The sequence below is a fragment of the Pogoniulus pusillus genome, chromosome 19 (genome assembly GCF_015220805.1).
Source record: "Pogoniulus pusillus isolate bPogPus1 chromosome 19, bPogPus1.pri, whole genome shotgun sequence".
NCBI lineage: Eukaryota > Metazoa > Chordata > Aves > Piciformes > Lybiidae > Pogoniulus > Pogoniulus pusillus.
In genome coordinates this window covers 17,697,971-17,722,467 of record NC_087282.1, presented here as the reverse complement: position 1 = coordinate 17,722,467, position 24,497 = coordinate 17,697,971, and the positions used below count along the sequence as shown (strand labels likewise).

Sequence of the window (24,497 nt, the reverse complement as noted above, 5' to 3'; positions counted from 1 at the left end):
AAGCATTGTTAATCCATAAGGATTTATTTAAAGCCATTCTCTCTGAGGCCTGGAGGAAATTTTCTCATCGTTTACCCAGCTGAATGTATAATAAGCACTTGCATCACTTACTGAATTCCTAGTGATATGTATTTCCCACTGGGTTGGTGAATATTGTTGCAAATCAGCTGCCTTTGTGAATGGCTTTGCACTGATTGTCACTTCTAGTTTTGCTGTTGTTTTTTTTAAGAGCATTGCAGAGATAATGGCATTTGGCCTAGAGGAAAGACACCTCCAAGAGCAAGAGGAGAGATTTCTTTAATAAGGATCATTATTATTTGTAATGCAGTGACCTGGTCATGAATCACGTTTCTATTGTGTCCTGTAAAACCACAGAGCAGAAGTAGTTTTAAAGAAAGTCCACCTAAAGCATAAGTTAAATGTTAACAGAGTTGACTGTCAAAAGAACAAATAGTAAATAAAAATAAAATTTAAAAAAGCATAAAAACAATAAAATAACTTTTGAGGGATAGGAAGGAAAACAATTAACTGAAGGAAAGAAATCAGCTGTTCCAGAGCCAGGGCCAGTTGTGTTCCATGATTATTCTCTCTTGTATAGAGTCCACATCTGACCTTTCGATGAAGTACAGCATCTCACGGAAGAGAAAATGTCTCATTAAAAGTGAAAGCAGGAAGTTGCATGTAATAATCAATGGTATGGGAATTCTTTAGGCCTCAGACTTGGTGTTTAGTTGCATCTCTTGGGAATCAATATTGTTTCCAAATAACTAAACCAGAATCAATAGGAGACATGGATTTCATTTTGGTTACAAATCATTAGTTTCCAGTGTTTCTGAACCTTAAATTGCAAACAAAGTCTGTATAAAATTGCCTTTTAAAGAATAAACACTACTCAGGAGCCCTTGACATGTTATGTCATTTGAGATACAGCACCTTACAAGCATCTAATTTATTAAGAGCTGCTCCTGTGGTCTTACAACACATGGTTATTGAAAATCAGTGGCATGCAGGATTCTGGTTGAAAATACTCCATCAATGCCTTGGGGGTCTATAGTGGGAGGAAAACAATCTGACATTTTCCCTCGATCATTCTTGTCTCTTCTTATCTTTCTGCTCTTCTTTGGGGTATGCACTTGTAATAAAGGGTGATATAAACCACCAGGCTGTCAGCCTTGTTTCAATCATCATTGCCTTTTCCTGGCATTCATTTCTTGTATAAATCTCTCTGTAAACTTCTGCATCACATCTGATATCCTAAAACTCAGCAGTGTTACAGAAGTGTTATTAATCTTGCTTCTGTTGTGGCTTGGAAGAGGCAGTTTGTTGTTCAGTTGTCTTAGAAACAAACAAAAAATGCCTTGAGCAGTAGAGAAGCAAAAAGGCCAAAGGACTAGCAAACCCCTACTGCCTGATGTCACTCCTGGAGATGTAGATTGGACAGCAGTCAAAAGCCTAAAGGAAACGAAGTAGTAACAGAGGTGGGGGAGAGCAGAGCACAAACTTCTCTTCAGGGAGCTAAGACACCAGTGAGTCATTTCTCCTCAGGGACGGAAACCAGAGCCATTTGTCACACAAGAGTAAAGTGAACGTTGGGACTCTGTACTACACTGCAGCATTACACAGTCGCTGTTCCCTGTGATTTCATTGAAGAATTATGCTGGAAAGTTTGCAGGAGCTGTTCAAGGCAGGATTGGATATGGTGATTGGTGCCATGGTCTAGCCTTGAGCTCTGTGGTAAAGGGTTGGACTTGATGATCTATGAGGTCTCTTCCAGCCTTGGTGATACTGTCATGCTATGAAGTGACAGGTATGAATAACATGTGGCTACCAGTTTACGAGCAGATATGGCCTGAGGACATTACTGCTTGCAGTTTGATTAAAGATTAATTCACAACCTGCAAGAGCTATCTTCCCAACAGTGGGTACCAATGTATTATATAATCTTCTAATGTAGCATGGTTTGTAATGCAATAGACCCAAATTCTCTAAAGCTGCAGCTGTTTGCAACCCTTTAAGAAGCTTCACGGATGTGTGGCATACAGCACCAATTTGGAGTGGCTCTATCACTTCAGACATATTCTGAGTGTTTTGGTGGTTTAACTGAGAGCCATGGACTTTGTGCAGGTTCAGGATTCATATCTCTCCACTGTCCCAGTTTTATGTCACATCAAATACTGTTTACCCTCCCATAGCAGGCAGTGCACAGTAATGTATGTATGATGATGTAATGGTATGCATCTCTTACTGTGTTCAGTGGACTTCTCTGGTCTTTAGCAGAAACACCAGCCTGTGTTAATCTCTTTCAGATGCCCTGTGTGGCCTCTAACATCTACCTGACTCTGTGAGACTCAGCTCAGAGGGAGAGACTTTATTAGGTCAACATCTCTTTTATCTCCTCTTGCCAGTTTTAAAATTTTCTATGAGGTGTCATCTACCTGCTGTCCTGTGAAGCACAAAAGTTCTGTGCCCCACAGCAAGGGAAGAACACACTGGGTCACAAAGAACTGCCTGGGGAGGAGGAGGCTGCAAGTCCTTACCCTGGCTGCTCCTTGTTCAGACTGGGGCTTGAGCTTATGATGTGAGGCTTCTCTGTTTCACACTTTCATTTCTTTCTTGAATTGAAGTAGATGAAAAAAGGTCTGGAGTCCAAATCCTCTTTAAGGCTTAACTTACTCCCTCCCCCCTTCAGTTTTATCTGGTGTAGCCTTATCTCTCCACGGCATCGTTGTGCATGTGCACAAAATCAATGATAGCAGAAGAAAGTCATCTTCACTGGATAGCTCACAGCTCTCAAAGAACGACTTTATATTTTCTAAGTAGTTCCTTACTGGGTTGGTTTGATTCTTCTAGATCTCCTAGCTAAGCATTAAGCATGTAAACAAGGTCTTGGGGCTCTGTCTGGGCTTCCTTTGCTTTTACTCTCAGCTCTGTGCTCAGTTGTCCTGCTCAGTGGCTGCCGCAGTGTGCTGAGGTTTGTTACTGTGTTTGATGCCTTGTTATGCATGTGATGCTCCCGATGAAATCAATACTATGTGACTTTTACTTTCCTAAAATGTTGATATACCTAAAAGGAGTCTTTGGTGGATGTGCTTTAGTGGGTTGAAGGGACTTTTCCATGGGCTGATTCTGTAGCCTTTGCTGCCCAACTCTTCAGGAGATCAACGCTTTTTGTGCTCTTCCTCTTTGCAGGAAGATGAGCCTCTTCTCTCTGGCTGGATGTTCATCTTCTCCAGATCTTGCTCGAAGTTCCACTTTATTTCTGACTCCTGTGCCTGAAGACCATGTTCCTCAACTTCTGCAGAAACAAAAAATTGTAGCTATAGATATCAAACTGCGTATTCTAAACTAAGGTTGAACCTTCAGATTCCAGCCATTATCCTTTACTTTGTTTCTGCCTACTTCCATGCTCTCTGTCTAAAGTCTTCCTTAAAATAGTGAGGGAGATGCACTCACGCTCTCTCATGCTTTCTTGCTCTCTCTCTCTCTCTCTCTCTCTCTATATATATATATATATATAAAAGAGAGAAACATCAACCTGCAAGTACTGTAACTGAGTATCCCAAGTTCAGATCCTGCAAAGGCTATTGTATAAGTGTACAGAGTGGGAGTCTCCCCTGACTGCAGGGAGCAAAAGTGAATGCATGCATGTGTGTGGGCAGTAGACTGCAGCAATCTTTGTAACATACCATTGAGGATCACCGTTTATGAGCTTTCACATTTACAGTAAAAAGACTTGCAAAAATCTAGTGGAGAAAAATATTATTCCCTTTTCTCCCCCTCAGACTGATAGTACAGTGAGTCACAACTATCAGTTTTTGTTTGTTTGCTCTTACAAGTGTCTTTGCTAGAGCAACATCCTTGGTGCCAGTTTGTTTACTGTTGCTTATAGCTTCCTGTTCCTGTATGCAGGCCACCTTCAACCTGTGTTCAGTACCTCTTGAAATTTGATTTTGGTACCACCCCATCTTGAAGCTTGAAGATGATGCTTTGCAAATTAATTGGTTCTGAAGGTCCAATCTACCAAACTGGGATTAAGGGAACCCGTTCAGAAAAGCTGACCATAAAGTCCAACTGAGGTCACTGTAAATTTCACTGTGTCCTTCAAACAAAGAGAAATTATTAAAACCTGTTTATTTAATGTGTCTTTTTTGAATCCAAAGGTACTAATTAACTAGGACACATTACAAGTTAAGAGTTCTTTTTGATGTCAATAACTGTCACACAAGATACATTAGTTCTATTACAGGCACTCTACCACAAGAGTTTTATGCCTCCCATAAATTTAAGCATGAATTATTGTGATAAATGCATATTGACTTCTTCTAAATAAATGTCCTAGAGTCAATACAATAATTTCTTTCATGACCTGGTGAAACTAATGACAAATAAATGGTAGGTCATCCAGTTGCATCCAGAATGCAAACATATTCTCAAATGGTTTTGCATCCAGAGAGCAGGCATCATTACCTTTGCTCTAATGTCCACCTCTATGTTGCCACTTCATTTGCTATCTTAATCCTGAATTGATCCCAACTTGAAATTGCTTTAGTTGAAAGAAAACTCAGCATGTGTTAGTGTTACTCAATTTGGTCATGTTTTCTCGATCCAGATAAGTTTTAGTATCTGTTGTCATTGATTTCTGAAGTAAAAAATTGCATTTGCCTACATGTTGGTGAAGATTTCAGCTGATGGAACTTTCCTAACCTTCAGCTATGTACTTGCTGTTGTGAAAACAGAGAAAAAATTTGACCAGAAGCTACTTGAAGCAAATCAGTCAAATAAGAGGTGAAAAACCCACAGAAACTTTTATCTTTGTCTGGGTTGCCTTTGTATTATTTGAGATTTACAAAGCATTTTCTTTTCCTTACTACTGTAATAAGAAATGGAAAATACATGGATTCATATCTCAAATGTTTTTATTGTGAGAGAAATCAGCAGAGCTTTCTCTATTACTTGTGTTTTCCTACTAAGAACAAATAAGTTATTCTGAAAACATTTATTTGTCAAAGAAAGGAACAATGAGACAAGTCCTCTTTTCAGGTCTAGAGGAAGGAGAGTTGGGGCTTAAGGAGCTGGCCACTTGGAGAACCAGCAGAGGTTCAAGCAATTGTGTCCATACAGATGCAGAAATAAGTGTCCAGGAATGGTTTCAATAGAAGACAAAACCAAAACAATCAACCAATCCCCACCACCCCAAAACCCACAAAATTCAGACCCAACCCTCCCCCCCCAAAAAAAAAAAAAAAAAAGAAAAAAAAGAAGAAAACTCCTTCTGGTACTGAGGTATGGATGGATGAGGGTCATTGCCTAGTGTGTATTCCTAGATATCCAACATTTATGTAGTGGGACTTCATTTGTCCCCAGAATTGTAGTGTCTGACACAGGAACAGAGGTACTTTAGTAATTGAGCTCAAACTACTTCCAGCAAATTATTGCTGAGGCTGATAATACAGTGTTCTAAAGTGCTACAGGATTTACCAGCTGCCTTAAGTAGAGGGTTAACAGGACTTAAATTTGATATGGTTCTGCTTGTGTCCTAAAGAGTCAGCTGAGGCAACTTTTTCATATGGGACTACGTAATTGGCTGGGGTCATTTAAGGAAAAAGAGCAATAGTTTAACTCTTGACTAAACAGAAGTAACCCATCTGGAGATCCTTGCCTTGACTGAGCCACCAGAGACTGACGAGGAAGCCTCAAGGTTTGCCTTGTATCATCTATCATAGAATCAACCAGGTTGGAAGAGACCTCCAAGATCATCCAGTCCAACCTAGCACCCAGCCCTAGCCAGTCAACTAGACCATGGCACTAAGTGCCTCATCCAGGCTTTTCTTGAACACCTCCAGGGATGGTGCCTCCACCACCTCCCTGAGCAGCCCATTCCAATGCCAATCACTCTCTCTGTGAAGAACTTCCTCCTAACATCCAGCCCATAGCTCCCCTGGCACAACTTCAGACTGTGTCCCCTTGTTCTGGGCTGGCTGCCTGCCTGGGAGAAGAGGCCACCCCCCACCTGGCTACAGTGCTCCTTCAGGTAGTTGTAGACAGCAATGAGGTCTCCCCTGAGCCTCCTCTTCTCTAGGCTAAACAACCCCAGCTCCCTCAGCCTCTCCTCATAGGGTTTGTGTTCCAGGCCCCTCACCAGCTTTGTTGCCCTTCTCTGGACACATTCCAGCACCTCAACATCTCTCTTGAATTGAGGGGCCCAGAACTGGACACAGGACTCAAGGTATGGCCTGAGCAGTGCTGAGTACAGGGGAAGAATAACCTCCCTTGTCCTACTGGCCACACTGTTCCTGATGCAGGCCAGGATGCCACTGGCTCTCTTAGCCACCTGGGCACACTGCTGGCTCATCTTCAGCTTACTGTCTATCAGTACCCCCAGGTCCCTTTCCTCCTGGAATTGAGATTCTCAAATGACTCTTTCGGTCAAAAGCAATGGCGATGATAGCAAATTTTCAAGGCACAGGAAAGGTGAAGAATGGCTCTGTAGGCATGGTTAGAGGTAGAGAAGCTCTTCTTGGACTTGACTTGCCCTCAAGTGGGACACCCACTGGCTGGAGATGCCTCGTGGCTCTGCTATTGTTGCTTATGCTGGATAGATCTAGACAACATCCTCCCAGATGTGATTTTGTTGCTGTCAGAAAGGAGCTAGGCACTTATGTTGTAGATTGTGCAGGATTATTGATCTGAAATGCAACATAAACAGACTTTGATAAACTCCAGGAGTTTAGGAGTATTTCCTTTCCTTGAAGTCTCTTGTCAGATTTAATCTGTTTTGAAACAATTTGAAAGATTGTTTCTTAAGCTATTCTTGAACTCAGGAAGTGGAAAAAAACATTAAAACATTTCCTTGGATGAGCCCTAAATCTCTGTGCTTTTATAGTCCATTTTTTCTCCTTTATTGACAACAAATGTATAGGAGGCAGTCTTAAATTAGAGTTGCACTGTCTCACTTGGTTCTGTGGCTGCTTTCCTGGGCTGGATGTGTAGCTACAGGCAGAGATGCCTTAGGTGTTGGATATGTGGTGCTCTCAGCACAGCAGTGCTGGCAGCCTAGACACCACTCTCGATTCTGTGTTAGCAGCAGCCTTGCCCTGCACGGCACCTTCATGCCAGGAATGCTTCCCCAAGCATTACTAAGGTGACACCTTGCACCAGGGAGGTGAATAATTGAATGTGACTAGGGAAGGGGGAGGTGATGTGCTCTTGGGCAAGCAGCCTTTCCCTTGAGCTCTTCATGGAGATGATGAGGAATAAGGGGTTTTCCTTTTACAGATGAACAAAGATTTTAGTGCTCATGATGGCTTCAATTTCCTTCTCCTCCACTATCATAACTTTTAAATAAATATGTCCTGGTAACTGAGGCCTACCACTGAGTCTGTAGCACATAACAGGAGTGACAAGCTTTTGCTCTCAAAGGTTTCTTAAAAAACACCCTACGTTTTGTACATCAGGGTAGGATGAGAGAAGAAATGCAGACAAAGGGACTTGGTCAAGGCCATCTGGGAGATCAGTAGTGATAACAAAGCTTCTGTCACCTGAATCCCAGACCACTGTCATGTCTGTCATTGAAAGTAGCCTCAGAAAGAGCTTTTCCTGTGTATTATTTTTTGCTTCCTGTCTCCTGGCCTTTTGTGTGCTCTTTGGGAAGCAGTTAGGACAAATATTTGTATTTCCTCCTTAGTTGTCCTACTTTACTGTTTTCTTCTTACTTTTGTGGGGCTAGACTCCTCTCAAAACATTTGGAGACTTCCCTGATGGACACTCTCTGTACTTTCCATGACTGAATTATGTTACATTAGCTGTTCCACACAGGCATTGCAATGATTGATAGCATAAAAATAAGGCACTGCTGCAATTCCCACTGAAGAAAGATTAACTGCCTCTGTAGACTACAAAGAATGGAAGGAGATGAATGGAGACAGTAAAATAGGTCAGTTTTCTCACAAACACGTAGATTATACAAAGGGCATTTCTTATTCCAAATTCCCTCCTGTATGTCTGAGAGAAAGGTTAGAAGTAGAAGGTGTGTCTTGAGTGCACAAGTCTGCTTTCTGTGAGCACTGATTTGGCCTCTTGCTCTGAGTGGGTGTTGATGCTGATCCCAGAGGGGTGGCTCATGACAAAAGAATGGATGGTTTTGGTGCTCTTGCTCAATTCTGAGTGCCCTTGACAAGCAGGGAGATTAATGAGTTGAATGCAACAAGAATGAATCAGGAGGGTAATTGTTCTTTGGAAAGATTAAGAATTTAAAGTGATAATGCTTTGGGTGTAGGTGTGTCAACACTTGTGGGATGTAAAGGTGCATAAATGAGACCACAAAATTAGAAGCAGATGAAGGGAAGTTGCCAGGTTCCCCTTGGGCACCACTGCCATGAGCACTTTCACTGCACTAGAATAGGGACCACCATATCCATTACTGCTGACTCAGGACATTACTACTGACTCAGGAAATTATGGACCAGGCAGCCTCACCTCCATCCTGGGAAAAGTGATGAGACCACTCATTCTGAAGGTCATAGTTAGGACTGTAGAGGAAAAAAAAGGATTCACAAAGGGGAAACCATGCCTGTTCAATCTGATAGCTTCCCTATGATGGTGTGACCTGCAGGGTAGAGAGGGGAGAGCACTGTGGGGGTTACTGAGTCAAACTGTAGTGCACTCTATTTTGGTAAAAATGATCCTAAACTTCCTTTTGCAATGGTAAGAGCTGTCAGAGCCCTAAATACATCCATAGGTTTTGTCTTCTCCTGGGGCTTTGGCTGCTGAAGGCCAGCTCTGATTCTCTGACTGCTTGGAAGGGCTTGTTGGGAAAAAACTTGGCATAAATCTCATCGGCAAGTTTTTGTTTCAGGACGTGTTTGTGATCCCAAACGCCTTGCCTTTAGCTGTTGTCTGTGCTGTGCTATAGGTATGCATGTGCCCTGCCAGGTACATTAATGGTGTTTGTTTATACACTAAAGTGTGATTTATATTTAAGTTTAGATTGCACTAATTAGAGTAGGGTCCAAGGCAAGACAATATTTTTTCAATATTTATGAGCAAATGTACATTGCTTTATGGCATCTTAGGTGTTAAACCCCAAAAAGATATTGGAGAGCTATTTGATGTTTCTTAGTGTTTAAACCTGAGCTCTCAGGTATTAGCTGTATTCAATCCTAGCCTGAAAAGCACCAATGCTTGAGTTTTAAAATCGAAATATTTGGAATTGAGCAGCTGCCCATCAATTGCACAGCATTAATTCTATCACAAATCAAGTACATCAAACCAAAAGCCTTTTCACTAGTCGCTCCTTGCCATGTAGAGAGTGCAAGTAATTCCACATGGCTGGGTAGTTTGGAGCCAGAATCTGCAGGCTAGTGGCAATTAGTTTGCTACTACTGCTAAGGGTTCATCATCTACCGTTGACATGAATTATTCTGTTTTGGCTCATTGACTTGCAAAATCACTAAATGATTCCTTTGTTATGAAACACTGTATCTGAAGAATGTGTTTGATGGAAACACAGGTCTGCTCATCACCTTCATACTGCTTTTGAGAAGTTGTCTTCTGCCCCAGAATGACTCACTATAGAGAAGAATTGCAGAGAACAGGATTTTTTTTTGCAGATGGCTTTCAAAAGAAATTAAAGTTTTATTTAGAGCACATCTACCTGTCACTCATACTTAGCTATCTCACAGTAGAGGGCAGATGTGAATTCTTTTCAATTTGCAATTTTCAGGCTTGTAAATTGAAAAATCCACATCTGCCCTTCCTAGCTTAAGAAGGATTGACAACAAAAGGTCACATTTTCAAAATGAGTGTGCTATAGATTACCCCTTACTGTAGCATTATTTTCGGGTTTATATTGGCCCACTGCAATAGGTTTTTTTTTGAGCACCTGATAATCATCAGTGTAGTTAACACTCCCCTGTGAAAGAGGGGATTCCTGTTATCTTTTGTTTATAAGTAGAAAACTCATTTGCAAAGAATCTCTTGGACATGTCTGTGATTGCATAAGAAGTCTGTGGCAAATTGTGAAGTTACTGTGCAAGTTGTTGGTCTCCTGGTTATGTTATCACAGCGTCTTCTGCAAGGTGGAACTCCACTGATGCTTGCAAAGATGAGGGTGCAGCTTTTACCTTCTCTGACTTACTGCTGTGAATTTTTGGATGTGCTAAGCAAACAGCTAAAGGTTTTACAAGCTTTCTGACTTGTGCAGCACCAGCAAATGAAGGAAATGCTCAACAAAGACCATCAGTCAACTGGTGCTCAATAATGAACACAGACAGGAATTCTGAAGAGCAGCAGATAGAAATTGCACATATTTTTGTCTCTGTGGAAGTCATGAATTTGGGCTGCACAATATTAACAGGATGTCTTCTTTGCTTCGTCTGAAGACAAAAGCAAACTTTAACTGCTAGGAGCAGTGTCAGTTTTTGGTGGATAAAACTAATGTAGTCTCTGTAATGAAAATATTTCTGTGGGATTCATTCCTAGACCAACAATCTAAGAAACAAGCCCATTCAGGAATACAGTTCATGCCAGGGAGGAAGAAGACTCTGAGATAAATAGCTTAGCTAAATGACAATGAAGGGTCTGAGAGTGACACAGTCACAGACCTCTTTTAAAAACATGAGTGTCAAGCAGGAAATAATAATTCAGTGTGGAATGAGGGATTAAATCCAGGAATGTAAGACTACAAAGTGGTCTCTGAAAGCAAATGGAGGAGGGAATTTAGAAAAAAAGAGCAGCAAATTTTTTTTGCTGAAATTATTCAAAGCCCAGACACATCTACCCGAATGAATAATGAATTTGCCTCTAGAAGTTGCAGCTCAAGAGTGACAGGACCTTGAAGTAGCAGTATCTGGATGAGTCTATAAGCTGGATAATAAGGAGGGTAGGGGCTCAAGGGGAATACAAGAGGTATTACTTCTTAAGTCAGAGAAGGGCATGGTGCATGGTTGCAACATCTAGTATGGAGGCTGTGCCTAAAGTGAGTTGAGGAACTCCATGGTTCACTTCTTCTTCATATCAGGAAATAATTGTTTTTGGTGGATTGGAAATGTTCTGTGAACTGCAATTGCATTTTTCACTGGCTACATGGTATGCTCTTCGTGACAGAGAACTATAGTTCTGTTTTCCATCAGTGTGAGGTGACATTGGGAATTATGTGGATTTGCATGGGCTGCTCTTTGTTTTTGAAATGTTTAAAGATTGGCTCTGTGCTTTTAGACCTCCTAAACTACTTTCCCATTGGTTGATGCCCCATATATAATATTCCCATGGGAAGAAAGTATGTGGAAGGTGTAATTTGTGAGCCTGATTTGCCTTATATTCACCTCAGTTTTATACCAAGGCAACTTCAGGGGCTTGTCTGACTTGGCGCAGACTCAAGCTCAATATCTCTTCATTTTGTGATGGGAACTGTGTAACAGGATTAATAAATCATCTTCCTAGCTCTAAAAAAGCCCCAAACCTGTTTTGGGTAATAAAACTTATAGTAATGAAATAAACATAGATCTGTTGGATTGCTTGAGGGTAAAAACACATCCTTCTCTCTGCTTAAAACGTTTTGCTCTTTCACTTAACCATCCATTCATGGTATTTCTCCACTGCAGAAATCCAACCCAGCACTTGTGCTGACTGGGCAGAGGGTCAGATCAATGCTGGGTAAATTCCTGTTAATGAGATTTTGATTCTTTGACATTTCCAATCAATGTTTACCTGAAACGCATGGAGGGAGTCTGATGTTAGCAATCCACTTCTCGGTTGTTTCTCATATAAGGCAATCACAAATATTTGTCCTGTGTGGAGTCTTTTTTAATTTAATTTTTCTACATGAAGGTGATAAATTTGTCTTGCCCAGTGTCAATGAGCTCCTTCGTATACCATGGTCTGTGCTCCGATGAAAGCTTGCGTTTATTTGTGTCATTATTACCTTTCTAGAAAGAAAGTATCAACTTCCACTGCAAGACAACCTCAGCGTCTCTTAATTAGTAACTTTTCCTAATGTAATTCCTTGGCAGTGTCTGTTTGAAAAATGACTCGTTCTTGCATGTGTACATAGTGCAACCACAATTCTCACTAAACATCAGAGCGGTGCAAGCAGGGACTGTGTACACTACTTGCACTACAGTTTGTTTCTGAGGCATTGCACTTCGCTGATGCTCACTTAAATTTACCAAAGTAGCTCAGAGACAAAACCTCTCATTCCATTGTGAACGAAGTAGCTGCTCTGATGCTGAAACGTTCATCATTGTTCTGTCTGGGCTGTCAGGAACAGGAACTTATGGAAACAACAATTTTTGTGTGCAGTTACAAAATGTGCTATCTGAGGAGGGCTGGTGTTGAGCTAGGATGTGTGTGATACAGATCGCTGGCAGGTAAAGGTATCTGTTATTATATTTGAGACAGATAATATCTTCTGTACTGGTGGATACACTGTGAGACATCCAGTTTCTTTCACAGTATCACAGTATCATCAGGGTTGGAAGAGACCTCACAGATCATCAAGTCCAACCCTTTACCACAGAGCTCAAGGCTAGACCATGGCACCAAGTGCCACGTCCAACCTTGCCTTGAACTGCCCCAGGGACGGCGACTCCACCACCTCCCCGGGCAGCCCATTCCAGTGTCCAATGACTCTCTCAGTGAAGAACTTTCTCCTCACCTCAAGCCTAAATCTCCCCTGGCGCAGCCTGAGGCTGTGTCCTCTTGTTCTGGTGCTGGCCACCTGAGAGAAGAGAGCAACCTCCTCCTGGCCACAACCACCCCTCAGGTAGTTGTAGACAGCAATAAGGTCACCCCTGAGCCTCCTCTTCTCCAGGCTAACCAATCCCAGCTCCCTCAGCCTCTCCTCGTAGGGCTGTGCTCAAGGCCTCTCACCAGCCTCATCGCCCTTCTCTGGACACGCTCAAGCATATAGTTGCCTGCTCTCAGGGAAGCATCTTCACTGGATCCAGCATGTGAAGCCATTTAGACTTAGAACCCTGTGCAGTATTAGTACCTGCCCAGAGGCTTCACTCTAAGCTTGACTTTCAATCCTGGGAACTACGATTCTAAATGGTTAACATTTGAGTGCCTGACTTGCAGTGCCTGTGTTCTGTATTAGATCTTATCTTGACAATCTCCAGCTGTGGGAACTAGGATTGCTGCTGCATCCTCCCTGTTAAACAGGTTATTTTGAGCCATTCGTTATGCCTACTGCCTACTTTCTTGTCTCATCTGCCTGGCAGTGAAAGGACTCTGCTTAAAAGTTTCCTTTTAGAATAAAGTGTAGCTCAAGGCCTGCTACAGTAACTCTGTTAGTCCAAAGGAAATTTGCTGGAGGCCAGCATTTTCAGAACAGGCGAATCAGCATTGGAAAATCTGGCTGGCTAGAGCTCTTCCAACAAAAGGTTGCTCAGAGATGCAAGAGGAGAGTTGGTTTAGATTCTGACACTGAGTTTTCTTGACAGTGGGGTTTCTGCATAAAAGAGAAAAAAAGGCCAAGTTCTAGCAATGGGTTGACCCTCTGGCTGGACACAGCTGGGTCAGGCAGCCACCGAGCAACAGTCAGAACAGTCACACAAGTTGTGAGGAATCACAATTTCTGTTTCTGGAGAGAAAAAAAAGTAATTCCAAACCTACTGAAATTGAAACATAATAAAATACAAAGCCTCTAATACAGGGTAATCATGTACTTTTGCCTTATGCATCACGGCTTGTAGAGCCTTAAATGTAATTCCAATTTCTGTCCCTTGTATTTTTCATAGTCTTGGAAAACCAATGGGTTGAACTTGGCTTTGAGAATAATGTAGTGCAGCCAGCCATACTTTGTGGTTGTTATTTGGGGTTTTTTTGGTTACTGTTGGTTTTGGGTTTTAATTTAAACAAAAATATTCAATACACTGATTTTGTGCTGGCTTTGCAATCCTTCAGGATAAATAAGTTTCCAATAGTACAACTAACAGCTAACCAAAAATGAAGAATACTTATTTGAGATCTTGGTGGAGGAAATGAGTTTCAGAGAATGCTGGAAATTGCTCTGGCAGTATCTTTTCAGCAATATAATACAGCTTTTCTCCACTAGGCTTTGATCCTAATAGCAATTTTTTCCCCTAGTATGCATAACCCCCCGAAAAAGAGAGGTAACAAGATGCCTAGATTGCTGACTGACTTGTATGCAATATCGATTTGGCTCATTGATGCTGTGTTATCTAAGACTAAATTGGCATCAATTTTTTCCCCTCTGAAGCCTGAAGATTTTGTGTTCTTTTTAATTGTGGGAGGAAGGTCAGCACAGAGTGTACCCTCTGGCTTTTAATCTTAGACGGAAATGTCCTGAATGAATAGAAAACTGCGTGTCAGCGAATTGAACTCTTGCTGAAAGCAGTGTGGAGGCTTCTCATGTTTTGCGTTTGTGATGACATAAGCTTTGACCTTGGCCTGTATCTTTCTGAAAGCAGAGTAACATTTGTTCCCTTCAGCCTAATAGCAGCACTGATGGTTGGAACAGCTCCTGACCCCCTGCAATTTGTAACACTCGTTGGAGAAAGACGTTTTTAAATATTGAAGCGCTGTTCTTTTGTAATTTCTCAGTGTAAGGATTCTAGCACCTGCCCCTCCACAGTCAAAAAGTAAGGAAGAGACATATATGGGTATGGTTTAACTTAATAATTCAATTTATTTGCACATTTTGCTGTTCCTGTAGCCAGTCAGACATATTGAAAACTGAACTTGTGGACAGGACAGTTCCTATGTCCTAAAGGACTCCCTGAGCTTTTATCTTTTTTTCTCAGCTGTGGCAGTAAAGAAACAGGAGTCCTCTATGGTACCTCTTGTCCCAGAGAGAGGGAGAAGGAGAATGGATTCTGTGGTGAGGAGTCCTATTTATGTCTCACTGAATGGTCTTTGAGGAATTTGCTGCATCCTGCAGCCCAGGTTTGAGAAATGGAGGGAAATCTGGATCAGAGAATGTGATTTACAAGCAACTGGCAGGATGGAGTTGTTGGTTTAGGCTGTTGTAGGCTTTCCTGCAGGATAGGTATCCATCCCAGAGATCCATGTCTCTGTCCCAGGCAGTGAGAAATCCTGTATTGCTGTACTGGAAGAGATTAATTGTAGCATCTACTTTTGAAATCATTTCAGGGCACTTGCATCAAATGCTGTGGCTGAGTGCAGTCATGTTGAATGCACAGGGACAGAAGTTTATTTTCCCTCTACCTGAGATCACAAAAAAATATAAGAAAGTCTGAAGCCCATTAGCCTTAGAGCTTTGGCTCATGTTTCCTTGTTGAGACAGGAAATCTGTGAGTAGAAGAACAGCTGCCTGTCTGTTATGGAGGCTAAACAGGTCAGAACATCTGGTCCCATCCTTTGATTTCTTTCACCCCTCCCTTCTCCACATCCTGCACATCTTGAGGTGAAACAAGTTCAAATTTTCTCTTGAAACCCAGTAAGAGCAAGAAGAAAACGGTGCACAGACCTTCTCAGCATGTTAAAGAAGAGTTGGAAGGTAGAAGAGGCCTGGGGCATCAGTGTGACTTTGAACAGAGCTGGGAAGTGTTACTGGGCCCTTTTTTTTTCCTTTTTCCCAGAGTTCTGTGTGAAGAATTTCCAATTGGGTGGATTTAGAGGTTTCCCCACTCTGATCTTAGATTCCACTTCAATTATCCCCAGTGGCTCAGGGACTCCCTCAGGCAATTGCAGTCAGGAGATTTTTTTTCATGTCTCAAATCTGACCATCTGCCTTTGACAATAAAATGTGTGCAGCAGTTAAGAGATGTCACAAGGAAACACAGAGAACACACTGGGCAAAAAGCTGTGAGCTCTTTGTGTCTCAGTTCTCCCCAAGCCTGCAGCCAAGGGAAGCTGTGAAGCAGATGTAAGCCCTAAAGTGGGAGGCATTTTGTACACAGAATAATTGAAAGCTAAATTCTGGTCTTCAAGTATGAACCAGTGTCATGGGTTGAGTCGAGTGTACTGTTGATATTCATAACCATGCTGCCATTATACCAGCCAAAATAGAAGTATTTTGGCTGGAGCAAAGTACCATGGGGCTTGAAGTTCACATTATAACAGGAGGCTTCCTGTTTCAGTTGCTGCTTCTGCTTTCTGGGTTTGGGGGTGTTGGTCTTTTCTGATGGGTGGACTGTGGATCAGGCAGGGGGGAGAGTTAGGTTGCTGGCTTCTGCTGCTGCTTCTGCATGGAGAACTCTTTTATCACTAGCAGGAACCTCTGGCTGAAGCTGCACACTGGGAGTTTTGTTGCTTCTTTACTATTCTTGCAATTTGTTTTGTACTTGGACTAGCTGCTTCAGCAGCAGCCATGTGTCCCTCTCTTCCTCCATCACTCAGGTGAGGATGGCCACACTTGATGATCTGGAAGATGAGCCAAAGCTTGGGCCCTCCAGGCCAGTTTCTGCTCTCCTGCTCTGTGCCCTCATTGACCTTCTGACCAAGTCTTGGTCAGAGTTCAGGGTACTGGATCTTTGACACACTTACTCAGCACACCTGACAACAGATCTTGAATTTATTGCTTTGCTGTTTTGAGGTTTGACATGAGTTATGGTCCTTCTCTTCCATCCTTTTGAGGCTGTGTTTAGGAGACCTGTATTTATTTTTACCTCCTTGCAGCTCTGCAAATGTTAATGGCTCCACATAGAGTTATTAGTGTTCACCTGTGCTGTAGGCTTTGGGAAAAGGCATTTTTTTTTAGCACACAGGAAGATCAGACCTTCAGAGACACTGCTGCAGTGTTATGTGAAACATTGTGATTTCTTTTCTTGCAGAGCACATTATGGTTCAGATTGCCCTGAACTCTTCTCCTTTATACCCACCTGCTGTTTCAGGCTCATTTCCTTACACTGACAAATTATCTGGTAAAGAATTGAGTCAGAAAATAGTTCACAGTGATGCAATCCTGTAAGACTCAAAAAAAGTAGGGAAAAGAGACATTTAAAGTAATCTAGTTGGTTTTGGGTACCTGAACTCACACCTGTTCATGTTTTGTCACTGGTACAAATAGACCTGTCCTTGCTACACTTGTTTGCTCCATGCTTTTCTGATCTGTCCATGAAGTCCTGGGTAGAGATGGTAGGATGCACAACAGTAATTTATTATGCAGAATGAAGTAAGCAAAGGCTGTTTATAAGTTGTCTTTCTGAACACTATTGGGCAGTTTGTACTTGTCCAATGTATTGGAAGGACATGGACCTGATGGAGCAGGTACAGGGGAGGGCCATAAAAGTGATCACAGGGTTGGAGCACCTCTGCTATGAGGACAGACTGAGGGAGCTGGGGTTGTTCAGTCTGGAGAAGAGGAGGCTCTGGGGGGACCTAATAGCAACCTTCCAGTAGCTGAATGGGTCCTACAGGAAGGATGGAGAGAAGCTGTTTACAAAGGCCTGCAGTGACAGGATGAGGAGCAATGGGTTCAAGCCTGAGAAGAGCAGATTTAGATTGGATGACAGGAACAAGTTCTTTACTATGAGGTTGGTGAGATTGGATGATAGGAACAAGTTCTTTACTATGAGGTTGGTGAAACACTGGAACAGGTTGACCAGGGAGGTGGTTGAGGTTCCTTCCCTGGAGACATTCAAGGCAAGGCTTGATGAGGCCCTGGGTGACGTGGTCTAGTTGGGGATATGACTGCGGGGGAGTTGGACTGGATGACCTCTAGAGGTCCTTTCCAGCCTGGACCATTCTATGATTTCCTAGTGTCTCATCACACAAGTTTATTTTTCAGTTCTTAGTTGAATTCATGGTCTACTAAAAGAAGCATTGGACCATTGTTCTACCTGATCATTGGCTTCTGTAGTCACTGAGGATAATTTTGAATCATCTTTCAGCCCTGTATTGTAAAATGTTGTGTTAACTCCAGGCAAGCAGCATGTTTCACAGATTTTCAGAACAAAACCCATATGTAGCTCTCTTCTTTTCAGTAGAACTCTGTAACAAGACTGCTGGTGTTTCCCTGCACACAGTAACATTGCCTCAAAAGCCAATGTATGTTTGATGCACACAGTAATCTAAAGAGATAGTGAATTTTCTGTTGTGTTGTGTTTTCTTTCATTAAACACCTCACAGAAAGTGTAAGGATGGTACTGCTCCATGTGCTGCATGAAAGCAAATCCTAATATCTAGATATTGCCTTATGAACACACTGCTCTATGTAGCAGTAATGTAAAATAGAATAGTATTAATTAGACCAGAGGCTCAGTTCTGATGATAGAGGCATTTCCCTTTCTGATATTTATTCTGGTTTGTTTTTTTTTAAGTGCATATATCATTGTCATAATTTTATCATGCAGACAAAAGTTCTGATTTATTACTGCCCTGGGGGCTATGGAGTCTCCTTCTCTGGAGGCTTTCAAAACCCACCTGGATGCATTCCTGTGAGAATGCTGCTTTTGGCAGGGGGCTTGGACTCGATGACCTCTGTAGGTCCCTTTCAACCTCTAACATTCTGTGATTCTGTGACAAGAAGTTGAATCCTCATTAAAAAAAATTCTTACCTGTGACTTGGTTAAAACTTTGAGTTTCTGGAAGATGAAAGGTAGTGAATGAAATCATAAACATGTCTGGCATCTTTCTCTATGCTGTCATGTGTCATCATAGCAATTTGAGAACTGATAATTAGTTAATTTCCTAATTAATAACAATCATTTAGAAAAGCAGGGTTTTAATCACACTGGAAGCCATCTATGAAATGGAACAGCTCACAGAACAGAGCTCAGACACAGAAAACACCACATATCAAGACAAATTCAACAAAAAGTAAAATCAAACCAACCATGACCTTTTCCCAGTGACACAGAAATGAGCTGACTTATCTGAGCACCTATGGTGACCAGGCAGCCCCCAGGCACTGGACATGTGGTGCTAAGTGTTCAAAGTATGCTGCTAGTGATCCTTCTTCCTCTTTGCTGTTGCTGACTGAAGCAAAAACATTGTATTACTTGATTAAAGAATAATTGTAATGATGTGTTCTGGTTGATTTATATCCTGAAGTGCATGTTCCCATGAAATCCAGAACATTCATTTTATGGAGTAAGGACTCATTAAGACCAAGGAATTCAGTAAAGAAGTGTTCTGCTCACACAAAATACTAAAATGGGCTTTTGATGCATGTGAATTCATGTATAAGCTGATCCTCATAAATGCAAATTAAAAAGAGCTTCTTGCTAATGCTAGCTAATGTACCATCTAGACAAGTTTGGACACCAGAAATGTTCATATGTTGTCTTCTATTGTGAATCTGTTTCTTGACAACCCAGCAAGGTACAAAAGAATAGAGCCTTAAAATGTAGTTAATGTTCATTGGCAACATGTTTCTACATATGTTATTGTCACAACTGAATTAAATTGTTTGAGGGGAAAAGTAAAGACCAACCTTCAAGGGGTTTTAAATTACTACTTGTCATAGAGTATATGTATTAAATAGTCTAATGGCACTCCTGTAATATCTATACTGGACTCTTCTCCAGTGGATTAGCTGCAGTGATAATTAGCCTAGACAGAAAAAAACCCAAACCAACCCACAAAATTGTCTGTGTGAAGCTGGGCAAAGAAAAACTGATTTTAGACTCGTGAGTTGCAAATAATGGGTGCAGCTTTGGAAGACTATGTTTTTGGCAATTAAGAGATTCTCTGGAAACATTGAATAATCAATTCCTGTTTGTCCTCTTATAAACCCAGAAGCAACAAAAAATATTTCTTTTAATAAAATAGGAAATAATCCACCATTGAAAAGGCTAGGAAGTGCTGTAGGCCAATTATAAGCTACTCTTTTTGTGATCAGTGGTAATGGTTTGGTTTATTTTCAAGATATGACTGTCATTGCTGTGGCTGAAATATGTGTTAGGATTATATGGCAGAAAGCTGTTTTGGTATCAAAACACAGTTTCCCATGAAAAAAAATTGCTTGGTAAATGGAAGAGACAAATTTTGTCCCTGGTGGTTTCTGTCCTTTAGCTTGCTGGCTACTTTCTGTCCCATGTATGCAAGGGACAGGTAAGAACCAGATGAAGGTCAGGAATGGGAGTCAGGAGGCCTGCTGGTCTTTATTCAGGGTCAAACTGGGTCTTAGAATCAGTCATTTGTGTGCTGTGCTTTTCATTATTTATTTGTGCTGTGGTAGTAGTTGCACACTGAGTTTTGTTGCTAGGTACCAGGCTTTTGTAAGTGTGTATATGTTGGCAGCCCAGGACCCTCCAAATTACTGCTGCAAGCTGTCCTAATCCATCTGACAGCTGAACTACACTGTCCTACAGTCTCTGGTATGCATTACTCATGCTTATACACTTGTAAAGGGAGTAAATGGCCCAGACAATTCAATGGAAGGTGCAAAAACCCTGCAGAGTTCCTCAAACTGGTTCAAGGCTTCTCAGCAGAGCAGGCAAAACCATGTTTTCCTGTCCTAACTCAAGGGATGGAAGCAGAAGTGGGACGGGGAACCATGCAGGGAGAGGTCTGCAAACTGGGTCACTGACTCATACTCCCTAGGGTGGCCAGAGGGAGCTGGGAGCCTGTGACTTCTCTCTGGTCCTCAGAACAACTTGCACTTGTCCACTACATTTAGGCCAGGAGATAGCCTTAATAAATAGGGGAAACAGTCTGTCCTCCATTAACATTTCATCTCACTTGTAATTAGCTGCAGAGTGACTTGACCCAGCCAGCTTCCTGAAAGACCTTTTCTGCCACTGAATTTCAGCACCAGTCATAAGACTGGATGGGCTTTTGTGTTGTGTGTACTCAGTCCCTTTGGGTCGTTCCCCTGTTCTCTGTTTTCAGCCTCTTCATGGTGCAGCATCTTCCCTTCATGGTATGCATGGAAGGACAATGGGGTGGAAGCACATCCCATAGGTGGTTTAGGACAGCAGAGGTATGTGAAGGCAAAGGTTTGTGCTGCTGCAGGACGGCAGTGCTGCAGTGGTGGCTGATACAAAGTGCTGCTTTGTAGCACAGCCAGGAAAGAAGACATCCAAAGGGTGATGAAAAGGTTCTGCTCTTTTTAAGCCGTCAGGAGACCTGAAGATTTGAAAGGGATTCCTCTCCAATAGAAGAGGAACTTACACAGATGTGATCTTAAGCCACGTAACACAATTACAGGTACAAGCTGTGCCTTTCATCCCTCCCATCTCTGAGCACGTGAATGGCTCAGCCCAGTTAAGGACATTTCAGATGTGTTTCTCTTTCCAAATGATGTTAGCAATGCACTTCAACGAACAAACTTTCCCTGTGCTTGCTGCATAGGGATTTATGCAGAGGATTTTTTGAGGATCATTTGCTGATCTCATGACTTGCTACAAAATGGGTCATAAAGAAGAGCAGGTGGGAAGTACCCACAGGTGGCATGTGGACTTTAGGCTCAGGAATGCACAGGGAAATGCTCTGTTATCCCTGTTAGCATATGCACTTTCACAGCTGATAGAAAGTAACACAAGGACGCAGATGACAATCAGATGCATTGATGCTGCTTCGAGAAAAACAAGTTGCAAAGGGCTCCTGAAGATGCTGACCTTACTCTGTATTTGCCTGTAATGTGATTTTGAGCCTGGAGCACAGAGAAGAGCAGGACAAGCTATTAAAATTCAGCTTTACAACTGTCAGAAAGGGAGCATGAGCTGACTTACAGGCACCTGTTTCTGCTGCCTTTTATTGTTGTTCTTCTTAATGCTTTGCTTAATTAAAGAGCACAAGTCTGACCTGAGAACTTCTGTACAGGGACAGCACTCTTCTCTTTCCTAGGTTTAGCTGCTGACATGTTAAGATGTAAGCTTTTTCTTTCTGCATTATCTTTTTGCAGGTGCCTGTTTTAGCTAGGAAATATAATGCAGGCAGCTAGGCAGAGGTGGATTTCAGCGTTCAGATGGTGCCAGGCAGGACTAGCTCGGGCTGCTGGGGAAACGGGTGGTAAGGAGTGAACACCATGCTGAGATCACATCCAGGCTCTTCCTCAGGGCTCTCTTTAGTAATTCAAACAAGAAAAAAACCCAACCTCACAGAACCCCACAAAAAGGAATTGTCTTTCCTCAGCCAACACAACTGCCAGCTGCCTCACTTGCCTGCCTGGGGCCATTTTCAGGAGTCACCTTCCCCTGCTGACCCTGAAAGTGAGTCCCTAACAAAAGGAGACAGACCTAGATCTACACCTGGGATGGGTTTGAAGAAGAGTTGCTGGGTTTTTAGAAGCACATCAGGAATCTGTAGAAGAAATCTGGTTCTATTGGTCTCTAAATAACCTCTAATTATGCAGCTCAGGACAAGTTATAGAGTTACTCTTTTTTTCCTGGACTATGAAAGGCATTTGCAGCCATTCCATGGCAGCACAGCTATGCTCCAGCTTCAGCACTAAGCTCTGCATGGCCTGATGTAAGGCCATGACAGCATCTTCTGGGATTTTCTTTGTCATGGCAGAGTAGGTTTTGTTGTAAAGATGCTGCTTCCTGAGGATGAGTATCACAAATTTGGTTGGTGAATGCTATGGTGACCCTGTCCCTCTGAGAAATGTAACTGTGTAACCATAGAATCATAGTATCAACCAGGTTGGAAGATACCTCCAAGATCATCCAGCCCTATCCAGACAACCAGACCATGGCACTAAGTGCACCATTCAGTCTTTTCTTGAACACCCCCAGGGACGGTGCCTCCACCACCTCCCTGGGCAGCCCATTCCAATGACAAATCACTCTCTCTGGGAAGAACTTTCTCCTAACATCCAGCCTTTCATTCCTGACATTTCAGACCTCCCTCTTCTTCCCTGTGGACCAGCTACTAATTGAAACCCAGCACAACCCTGTCCTGTCCTACATTTTAAAGTTTTTTTGCAGTTTTACTGACTTTTTGGTTCTTAAGTAAAAAAAAAAAAAGGAGAATCAAAAGCACCAAGAGCTATTTAGCTCTTTCTGCTGCTGTTGTCTGTCACTGGGAAATGGATGCTGCAGTGTGATGTCTTGAGATGTGCTTGAGAGTCTTTCCTTGGGCTTCTCAGTCAGTTGGTCACTTCCTTTCAGCTGGCTGGCTGGCAGGACACTCTAGGTGATAAGGTAAGTAGATGGCTTCAGGTGAAAAGTTTACCCATACTGAGACAAAATTGGAGCTTTTCCCCTCAGAAACTTCCTGTAATTCTCTTCCAGCCAAGGGAGTTGATTAGTCAAGCTGGACCTCTTCTCTTTGTCCAGCTTGTGACAGCAGAGCAGCTGATGGTGCTGACTTTTTACCTCCAAGAGAATAAAGAACTTTACAAATCTGCATAAGCAACCTCACTCAGAGTGCCTAAATATGTCGGACGAGAGCTGCAGCAGAGGCTTCAACTTTTTGAAGAAGCTCTGGGAGGTGCTTGAAGGCATTCTGTGTAAATCTCTTTGGCGGGGTGACACGTAGTGAGCCATGAAGGATTGTTCAAAGAGGAAGTACTATCGATGAGAGGATGTCTGAGAACTTTTCAGTGTGAGAACAGAAAGATCTTACAGTGCATAACACACACAGCATGAGCAGAAGTCTCATCCAGCCAACTTCTGCCTTCATTTGAGAAGCCCCTGAGACTGGCCCTCTTTCAGATGATTTCATTCTCAATCACTAAATGTGTAGGGCCACACAGTAGCCCACTCCTAAGTGGGCTCTGAGGCAGATGTCTTGTTAATGATGGCTGCCTGCTGTCAAGCACCTTTTTTCTTTTTCTGAAGGGCCCTACAAGCTCTTTTTGCTTCATAAAATCTTTGGAGGTGCATACATCATATATCATAGTTGTATTTACTCTTGCTTCACACTTTCACACAATACAGCAATCCTCTTTCTGCCAAATTTGCATTTACATGGAGTTATTTATACGTAGGAGATGCTTCCTGGGGAGTTTAGCACCAATGACATTTGTGGGTGCTGTGGATCTTGGTCTAGCAGAGTTTGTGGCAGTCCTACAGTGTAGATTCTTCCTTAGTTGCTATTCCTGAAGTTTGGGGGTTTTGTTTGGTTGGTTGCTGTTGTTTAAGTGCATAGTGCCATGAACTCTGATTTTAATTATTGAAATGCCACCTGCTGTCACTCTGACCTTGCATGTGCTGTGAGTGAGTCTTCACCTGAGGCCATCTACAGATTCTAAAGATTAAAGGAAATTTTTATGGGTCATTCAAGCAGTTATTTGTTTGCTTGAGTGTGCCTACCTGGACTTGATAAAATAGCAGCAATTAGTAACATACTTTTGAGAAACAGGAATGATCTTATCAAATTTTGGGAGGAGGTTAATGCGAATGCAAGTTATTTGTATGGCTTCACATTGAAGACTTTCAATTTGCAGCATGAATAGTTCAATTTCTCTTTAGGTTACAATTCCAGGGGAAGTATAATTACAGTTAAAGGGTGTCACAGAACTGGTGAAGCATTAGGTTAAGAAAACACAGGAGATATTTTGTGAAAACATTTTAGGGTCACAGCTTGCTAAATACAGAGGAGAGAGAACTAAGTGAGAAGCAACCTACTGCTTATTTGGGGCATTTCACCTTTTGAAAGTATGAATAATAGATAATGCCATTATT

At 42.2% G+C, this 24,497-nt stretch overlaps 1 long non-coding RNA gene across 2 annotated transcripts in view; it reads left to right on the top strand.

Annotated features, from left to right (window-relative positions):
* The window catches only part of LOC135184029 (uncharacterized), a 68,742-nt gene that overhangs the window by 1,484 nt on the left and 42,761 nt on the right, over positions 1 to 24,497 (top strand). The gene's annotated exons all lie outside the window — the stretch shown is intronic.